The sequence below is a fragment of the Marmota flaviventris genome, chromosome 4, assembly GCF_047511675.1.
Source record: "Marmota flaviventris isolate mMarFla1 chromosome 4, mMarFla1.hap1, whole genome shotgun sequence".
NCBI lineage: Eukaryota > Metazoa > Chordata > Mammalia > Rodentia > Sciuridae > Marmota > Marmota flaviventris.
The window spans coordinates 61776850-61786564 of NC_092501.1; the positions used below are offsets into that span (position 1 = coordinate 61776850).

Genomic DNA, 9715 nt, shown 5'->3' on the forward strand with positions numbered 1-9715 from the left:
TGAATGGCAAAGATGCTTCTGCATGATCCAGGAATATAGGGCCCCAGGGTGGAGAGAAATATCTTCCAGGTATTTTCCTGAACAAGGAGCCCTATAAATTCTGCTGGGTTCATTTTCCATCTGAGCTTTCATCACTGGGCCTAGGGGGAGGAGCTTATTTTACGTGGACTGGTAAATCATGCACACCTGTGATCATCTGTGCAGAGGTTATATAGGCCCTCACATTGAGAACACAGCCATGTGAGAGGGACTGGTTCCCAGAAGAAAAAAAATGAGGTTCTGTCCCCAGATTAAGGAAGAGTTGAGAGACAAAACAAAGAGATTAGTATACCATTATTGTTAATATTTAGTATGTAATTACTGAAAAAAATGATTTTTTTTTTCTTTTGGTAATGCTGAGGATTGAACACAGGGCCTCAGGCATGCTGGGCAAGTGCTCTACCATTGAGCTACATCCTTAGCCCCAAGAAAAATTTGAAAATAAAGAAAAGTATAAAAGAGAGAGAGGGAGAGAAAAAAAAAGAACAACAACAACAAAAAGCAGACCTTTAGTTAACCATCTTGAGAAACTAACACATCGATATGTTACTTTTGGCTTTTCAATTCCTTTGAGCTCTATTAGGAAATGGAAGGAGACCCTCATGGTTATACAAAATTACATACTAGAGGAAGTGAGGGGAAAGGAAAAAAAGGAAAAAAAAAAACAAGGGGGAGAAATGAATTACAGTAGATGGGGTAGAGAGAGAAGAATGGAGGGGAGTGGAGGGGAGGGGTGATAGTAGAGGATAGGAAAGGCAGCAGAATACAACAGACACTAGTATGGCAATATGTAAATCAGTGGATGTGTAACCAATGTGATTCTGCAATCTGTATATGGGGTAAAAATGGGAGTTATAACCCACTTGAATCAAAGTGTGAAATATGATATGTCAAGAACTATGTAATGTTTTGAACAACCAACAATAAAAATTAAAAAAAAAAAGAATGCAGGGTCTATTTCTTTTTCTTCTTTTTTAAAAAAATTTATTTATTTTGGAACTTAGAATCTTAATATCCCATTGTTTTATATATTGCTAAAACAAAGTCTATCGTTGTTTTTAATTTTTATTTTCTTACAGTCCTGTGAGTGGAACCCAGAACCTTGCACATGCTAGGTAAACTCTACCACTGAGCTACATCCCCAGGGCTTTTTACAATTTTATTTTGAGGCAGGGTTTTGCTGATTTGCCAAGGCTGGCCTTGAACTTGCCATCCTCTTACTTCAGCCTCCAACTCACTGGAATTTCAGGTATGTGCTACCACATCCAGCTCATTCTTATTTTTTATTTAATTAATTTTTTTTTGTGTGTGTGTGTGTGTACTTTTTTTTTTTTTTTTAAACTCCTGGCTGCTGTTGGAACTTTCTCTTAAGCACTCTCTTTCTTGCTCTCTTTTTTTTTTTTGGACTGGGGATTGAACCCAGGGATGCTTAACCACTGAGCCATATCTCCAGCCCTTTTCTGTATTTTATTTAGAGACAGGATCTTTCGGAGTTGCTTAGGGCCTCACCAAGTTTATGAGGCTGGTTTTGAACTCATGAGCCTCCTGCCTCAGCCTCCCAAGCTGCTGGGATTACATGCATGTGCCACGGTGCCTGGCACTTTCTTGCTCTTACTCAGCAACTTTTCTTTATGTTATCCTATTTGAGGTTTGTTAAGATTCTAAAATCTGTTGCCCTATAGTTTTCACCAACTTTGAAAAATTTTTAGTCATGACTTCCTCAAATATTTTTATGCTGCTGGTTTTTTTTGGGGGGGGTGGTTTTGTTTTTGTTTTTGAGAGTCTAACATATGCTAGACTGCTTGAGATTGTTCACTGGTCACTGAGGCTCTGTTCATTTTTGTCTCCCTGTACTTCATTTTGGATAGGTTCTGTCTTCAAGTTCATTGATCTTTTCTACAGGGTCTAATTTGCTGCTAATCTCCTTAACCATAGTTTTGAATTAAAATGTCATCCAGTGCATTCTCATTTCTGGAAATCCCATCTGGAGATTAAAGATTTTTTTCCTGCTAATTTCATCATCTCTGTCACTTCTGTTTCTTCTGATTAACTTTTCTCCCCCTGGCAATGGGTCATATTTTTCTGCATCTTTTTATGCCTGATAATTTTCAGTTACATGCCAGACTTCAAGATTTGCACATTATTAAATGTTGGATTTTTTAATATTCCTTTTTATTAAAAAAAAATTGGAGTCTTTACTTTCTTAGCAGTTGTTACTTATAGAGCATTTTAACCATTTGGAGTTGCTGATAAGCATAAAGGTGCAGAATCACCTATGTTCTCAGGATAATTTTCCTTAGCTTAAAGGCATGACCCTCCTGAGCACTCCATCCAATATTCCAGGTATGTCAAACTCTCTCCACTCTGGCTGATAGGAAACTAAAACTATTTCTAGCCCTATGTAAGCTCTAGTAACTTTTCAACCTACCAGTTCTCTCCTCCACCTCATGGAGTTTCACCCCACGCAGGCACAAATCTGTACTCAATAATTCTTTGCAGATCTCTGGAGCTTTTTCTGCAGCTCCTTCCTTTCTTGTACTAAAGCTCTGCAAATTCTGTTTTCTCCATTTAGTAAGATTGCTGCACTTCTGTTAGGGTTCTTCTGCAATGTGAAACTGCCCCCAGAGAATGAATTGGGGCAATAATAGGGCTGAACTCAATTTCCCCCCTTCACTCAGGGATCACAGTTCAGTACTGTTTGTTTTCCAATGCCCAAAAAAACTGTTATATATATTTTGCTATTTTACAGCAGAAAGGAAATTATTATTATTATAGCAGTTAATTCTGTAAGACTGGAAGCAGAAATAAGAAATATTATACAGAGAACCATGACTTACATTGGAGTTACATCCCAATAAAACCATTATAAGCTGAAAATATTGTAAGTTTAAAGTACATTTAATGCGTCTAACTTACTGAACATAAGAGCTTGGCCTAGTTTACTGTAAATGTGCTCAGAAAAATCAGTTTAGCTTACAGTTGGGCAAAAGCACCTGACACCAAGTATATTTTATTAATTAATTCATTAGTTAATAAAAATTAATTCCTTGAATACTATACTGAAAAAGTAGAAGACCAGAATGTTTATATGGGTCTGCTTTTGTGCCATTGTAAGGCTGAAAAATTAAGTCAGACTATTGTGGGACTCATTTTATAAATATTTCATTTTACAGTATATCATTAAGTTATCCCCTATGTTATCAGGTATGATATATTATTCCATCCTGAGGAGGCTCTATAATTCACTTAACTCTCTTTTTAAAAATATTACATTCATTTCCAATTTTTCATTATTTCTTTGTTTAATTAATTTTTTATTTATATATGACAGCGGAACGAATTATAATTCTTATTACACATATTGAGCATAATTTTTCATATCTCTGGTTGTATACAATGTATATTCACACCAATTCATGTCTTCATACATATACTTTGGATAATAATGTCCATCACATTCCACCATCATTTTAACCTGATGACCCCTCTCTTCCCCTCCCACCCCTCTGTCCTATCTAGAGTTCATCTATTCCTCCCATGCTCCCCCTCCCTACCCCACTATGAATCAACCTCCTTACATCAGAGAAAACATTCAGCATTTGTTTTTTTGGGATTGGCTATTCACTATTTCAAAGAAGACTTTGTTAAAAATTCTTGGATCTGAATCTTTGGTTTAATTTTTGTGATATGTATCTTGAAATGGGTCAAAGGATTTGAGAATGTTAAGACCCACAAATGTATTGCTAAATGCCTCCCTGGAAGATTGTATCAATTTCTCATCCATGTCTGAGCATGCTCATTTTGCCACACCCTCAACAGCATCATGTATTTTTTTCTTTGAGTGAACACATACTGAAGGCAATTAATCTATGAGGTCTGTTGCTTGGAAGAAATAGGCATAGCTTCTTCTCCTAGAGGGCAGATAGGTAAAGGATGGAGAGAGACAGTGATGTATCAACCGTGTGAAAAATTGCAGGACACTTAGTAGCATGGAGAAAGGAATGATCGAATTTTGCTTAGGAGAACCTCACAAAGGTGAAGGTTCCACTAACTATTTGAAGATGTGCAGTTTATAACAAAGCTAAGGAGATTAAAAAAAAAGTTTAGATGGAATGAATGGAATTAAAGTGACAGGAATGTGAAACAGCTGGTACGAAGGGTGTGTGTGGAGCAAGAAGGTGGTAAGGAATAAAGCAAGATTTGAAAGTAGGAAGCAGTGGAGCACTCTGCATGGTGTTGAGCAAGGGAAATGCACACCCCAGCCTCCCTCATTCTACATTCCAAGGGATACTGTAAAAACCAACTTCTCATCCACTTTGTTTCTCCCACTCTTTAACAAAGGTTTCCAAAATCTTTTCATATCATGGGTCCCATTTCATCTGAGAGTTAACACTCAGCAGCTAAATACTGCAACAGCCACTTTTTGTTGTTTTTTAAGAGAGCAGGTTGAGGCCTCCTCTATTCTTGTAAATTCAATAGGTTTGATTCCCTCTTGTCTTCTAAACAGCAGGTACCGTACTTCTGTGTGGGCAAAGCCCTGCCGGGAGCGGTCTTCCTTGAACTAAACACAAGATCTGCTTTTTCCTGGATGGATGTTCTCTCTGTACTGGCTTTTATTAACTCAGGCTTTCTTGGGGTGAAGGTCTAATCTTGCCCATCTGCTTTCTTAGAACAAAAGCAAATCATAAGTTTTTTGTTCTGTAAAACCCAGTGTTCTTTAAACAAAATGTATCCATTATGTAAAGAAGAAGGGAAACAATGTCAAAGACATAGTAGAGCTGAAACTTTGGAGATGGATCTGTTTTCAGGCTGGCTCATGATTAATAGGTTGAGTGATCTTGGTCAAGTCACTTAGCCCTTTGGACCTCTGCTTCTAGATTAATGAAATGGCCTTTGTATTGTCTACAACATTTAAGCTTTAGTGTATTGGCAAGGGTTCAAAACAAGAAGTTAAAAAGAACGATAAAACAAATTCCTTCATCATAGATATATAAAGTAAATTTGTTTCTTATTAAAAGCATCATTTAGCTATATTAGGTAATAATCTAAGTTTTCAGCTGGCCAGCAAACATTAATAAGCATAATACTAATTTTTAACTACTTCTCTTTTCAGTATGATGTGTCAACTTCATTTCTTATTTAAATATATTGGACTATTTTTTTCATATATCATAAGTGTATGGCAGTTATTTAAACTTGAGATGTTTCATTATTAAAGAGCTTAAATGGGTGTCAAATACTTTTATAGATGTTTCACTGTTAAAGTGCTTAAACGTGTACCAAATACTTTTTTCCTTTTTTGCGGGGGTGGGTATTAAAGGATTGAACTCAGGGGCATTTGACCGCTGAGCCACATCCCCAGTCCTATTTTTTTGTATTTTATTTAGAGACAGGGTCTCACCTAGTAGCTTAGTACCTCACTTTTGCTGAGGCTGGCTTTGAACTTATGATTCTCCTGCCTCAGCCTCCTGAGTTGCTGGGATTACAGGAGTGCAACAGCACATCCGGCTGTGTCAAATACTTTCTTAAGCAACCTTGAAGCCAGGTGTGGTGGTGCATGCCTGTAATCCCAGCTACTCAGGAGTCTGAGGCAGGAGGATCACAAGTTCTGAGGTCAGCCTGGGCAACAATTTACAGAGACCCTCTCTCAAAACTTAAAAAAAAAAAAAGACTGGAGATGTAGCTCAGTAGTAGAGCATTTTCCTAACATATGCAAATTCCTGGATTCAATCCCTAGAACTGAAAAAAAGAAAAAAAAAAAGTTAAAATCAGAATAGCTGTCCTGATTGTGGATATCACTGGCCTCTTTCTATTTCTACTCTTGCTATAATTCTAAGGCTTTTACTGATGCTGCAATGTGAGATGAGAGGAAAGGGTGTCTGAGGTCATGTATTATAATATTTGTTTAAAGTATTATTAATCTGATACTTCAGATATTTTTGTTTCAAATGAGCTTTTAGTGAGATATTTTGGGTTTAAACATAATAATTTTTTAAAAATGACTTGGAACATTCTGAGTCCTGAATAACATACTTGTGCTTGCATTTTGAGCAAATGCCTCCTCATAATTTGAAGTCTTACTTGTATAGGGAGCATATTTGAAATGTTCTAGAAACTATTTGGAGCCACTAGTATAAAGCTGGCTATAAACTGACACAGTGTTCAGAAACTATTGACTGCCAGTCCTTCAAAGGAGTGGGCCTGAGTTCTACCTCAGACTGTTCTAATTTTATATAGACTTTTCCATGAGGTATGTTTGCTGCTCTCATGTTTTTGTTAACTGCAGTATGATTGGTGCTGGAACTCCAGTTACTTGAGTTTATTCAAATTACAGGTAAGTCAGTAGATGAAGAATCTGAGGAAGTCTCAGAAAGACCACCCTCTCCAGATAGGTAACCAGAGTTTAGGTGTCACCTCCATGCATAATGAGGGTCTTCCCTCATTATGTCATCATACAGACAGTCTGGTAGTGTTGAGTAGGTTGGGGAAATACTAAGACATATATCTCAACTTCAGGCATATCCCCCACCCCTCTCAACAGGAGTGGGGGATATGCCTGAAGTTTGACCCCTGTGTATTAACATTTTAGGAATGCTTGAGCTCCCCATAGTATGATCAAACTTGGTATAATATTCTGGAATCATGTTCCTTATTAGCTAAGTTTTGTACTCAGGGAGTAAATCAGAAATAGAAGTTTGTTTGTACAAGAATTTTGTAATACTTGAAAATCTTTTATTGTTTCCCTCTTGTTGAATTGCCATGTGCCTTTAAAGATTTCAGTTCAACCACATAGGCTAACCAAACAAACCCAAACAGAAATAGAAAGTAAAAATCTTCCAAAGTAAATTCCAAGCCTTCTACATTATTCTGTAGGTTGTAAAGGTTGTTACAGGGAATGAGCAAATACATGGCAGCTGCACACTCCCCACTCAAATAGTTATATAATTGAACTCAATGCAGACTCTATTATAGTCGAGATATATGTCTTATTTCAATCAAAGCACTAGAGTTTAGAAGAGTTTCATGCAACTCATATTCTATTTCTTCACTCATCTGATGTTAAAATATGCTCTCCTTAGTATTTGATCCCAAGGCAGACATCACTGGCAAAATTTGTTAGTCTAAAGCAATAGCTGACATTCAGTGGCATGCATGGTTGTTTCAACTCAAGAGAAACATGAACTCTTGAAAATTAGAGAAAAGTGGAGAGAATCAGATCTGGGTCCTTGGGTGGTAGGGACTTCCAGGAATCACCTCTGACAGTGATTCATTTTACCATGTTGTACGTTGTAATTTTTACCAACAGTTATCTAAAGCATCAAGGAGGTGGAGTGATGTTGCCTGCTCTTCCACTCCAGCCCCCGCAGATCAGATCCTTTATCTTTGTTCAGTTTTATTGGATTGGCTAGTTAAAATTTAAGGAAACAAATCATGACAATGTTTTGTATCTGAATCTTTACATTTGTTTCTGTTTGCTTAAATATTTATGCAGTATTACAAAAGTTTTATGCTTTGAAATCCCCTAGTCACTAGTTTCCTCTGCATAAATGTTGATTGTTTTAACTTATCAGATAATGACCCATTGTGCTTGCTTAAAGAAAAAACAAACTCCAGCAATGTATCATTAGAAAATAAATTATTCCTAGCCATAGGATAATATTTAAAAATAATTTTATTTGTTGTTGTTGTTGTTGTTATTATTATTTGGCAGTGCTGGGAATCAAACCCAGGGCCTCTTGCATATCAGGCAGGTGCTCTACCACTGAGCTATACTCTCAAAAATAACTTTAAAGGAATCTTTGTGACATATATCTTTTAATCTAGAGAGTATCTTTTCAGGATTTATTTAATATATAGTTATTGCATGAAATGTAGTATCTAAGCTTTGCTGTCTTTTATTCTTTCAGTAGTTATGCTAGCAAGTATTTTTAACCAGCATTTTGATAATGGCATTGTTTTGCATACCTTTTAAAACTGGCCTTAGTTTAGGCAAAAATCCCATTTGGGCTTAAAAAAAATGGGGGAAGGTTAAACTTCATGAGAATAATATTAATTTTTTTTTTCGTTGTGCTGGGGATTGAAACCAAGCCTTGCTCTCTTAGGTAAACAGTCTACCACTGAGCTCTGTCTAGCCCATGATATTACACATTTAAATTTGATTTCATTTAAAGTGTTAAATTGGGGCTCAGTACAGAATCTGTGTACACAATATTATCTGGAAATGCCTAATGGAGATGATAACCCTAAAACAAAACTTTAGAAGTTCCCACAGAATTAATTCATAAAGTAAAATTGACATCACATCAACATTATGTAGTTTAAACAAAAATATGCCTTTCCTAAGCCTTTTATTTTTTTTACCTTTTGGTAACAGTTGAGGTTTTAAAGGGAAATGTTTTGAACTCTACTGAAGTAATATAGAATTTTAAATACTGTATGTAAGGTTATCTTTGAAAAATATTAGAAGGGACTGAAAACATAAGTAAAGGGTCAGTGTCTAGCTGGTTATAGAAACAATTTGGTTTTCACCTAAATGACTATGCAGTGTTTGAATAACAAAGCAATAGAGCACGAAGTTTAAGTGCTGTTTTTTAAAAAGCTCACTTTCTTAGAGCTGAATGTGTGCTTTGGTAGATATAGGGTTTGAAGATGGCCACTGAGCATCGCCCTCCCCAGCCCTCTGCTTCTGTTCTTATGTTTAGTTTTTGTTTTTGTTACTAGGGATTGAACTCAGGGGCACTTGACCACTGAGTCACATCCCCAGCCCTATTTTGTATTTAGAGACAGGGTCTCACTGAGTTGCTTAGTGCCTCACTTTTGAACACTCAATCCTCCTGCCTCAGCCTCCCAAGCCGCTGGGATTACAGCACTGTGCCTGCACTGTGCCTGGCTCTTATGTCTTTAACCAGACTCCTTGGTTCAGATGAGACACTGAGGCACTTGATAATATTGAAGCAAGAGTTCTGACTTTCTATCTTGTTTAAACATTTTTAAATATTTTTTTAGTTGTAGATGGATACGATATCTTAATGTATGTATTTTTATGTGGTGCTGAGGATCAAATCCAGTGCCTCACACATGCGAGGCAAGAGCTCTACCACTGAGCTATAGCCCCAGCTCTTGTTTAAACATTTTTGAGATGTAAATTTCAATTTGAGGTAGTTTTGACTAAAACTAGTCAAACATTTCATGATAAAAAATTAGATTTATATTCATCAAAATAGTAACAAGTTTTATCTCTGGATGCTAGGATTAGAGATAAGATTATTCTCTGTAAATTTTTCCATATTTTCCAAAATTTCCATGATGAATTCTGTGTGAATTTTACCACAGGAAAAATGTACCTCAATGAACCCACTTTTATTCACAATCCTAATGCACTAATGAAAAAAATATGTTATGTATGTAAGTAGAGTATCAGAAGATTAGGGAAAGGGAAATAGGGAAGGGAAAGAAGAAGGACCAGGGCAAGAATTGGAGAAAATTAAGTTATGTGCATATGTAAATGTGTCACGACACCATTATGTCTAATTATAATGCACTAATGAAATATTTTAATATTTATTTAGATATATGTTATTTCATTATAACATGAATATTATTTAATCAACTTTTACAGTTTTATTTCTATCATGATTTTATAATTTTTTTGTGTAATTTTGATTCACATTTTGAA

General features: G+C 36.1%; 1 non-coding gene across 1 annotated transcript; it reads right to left on the reverse strand.

Moving 5' to 3' along the window:
- Nucleotides 1-7744: 7744 nt before the first annotated feature.
- Trnai-gau (transfer RNA isoleucine (anticodon GAU)) lies at nt 7745-7814 on the reverse strand. Its single transcript has one exon. It is a non-coding gene; the product is annotated as a tRNA-Ile (tRNA).
- Between the last annotated feature and the right edge of the window lie 1901 nt (nt 7815-9715).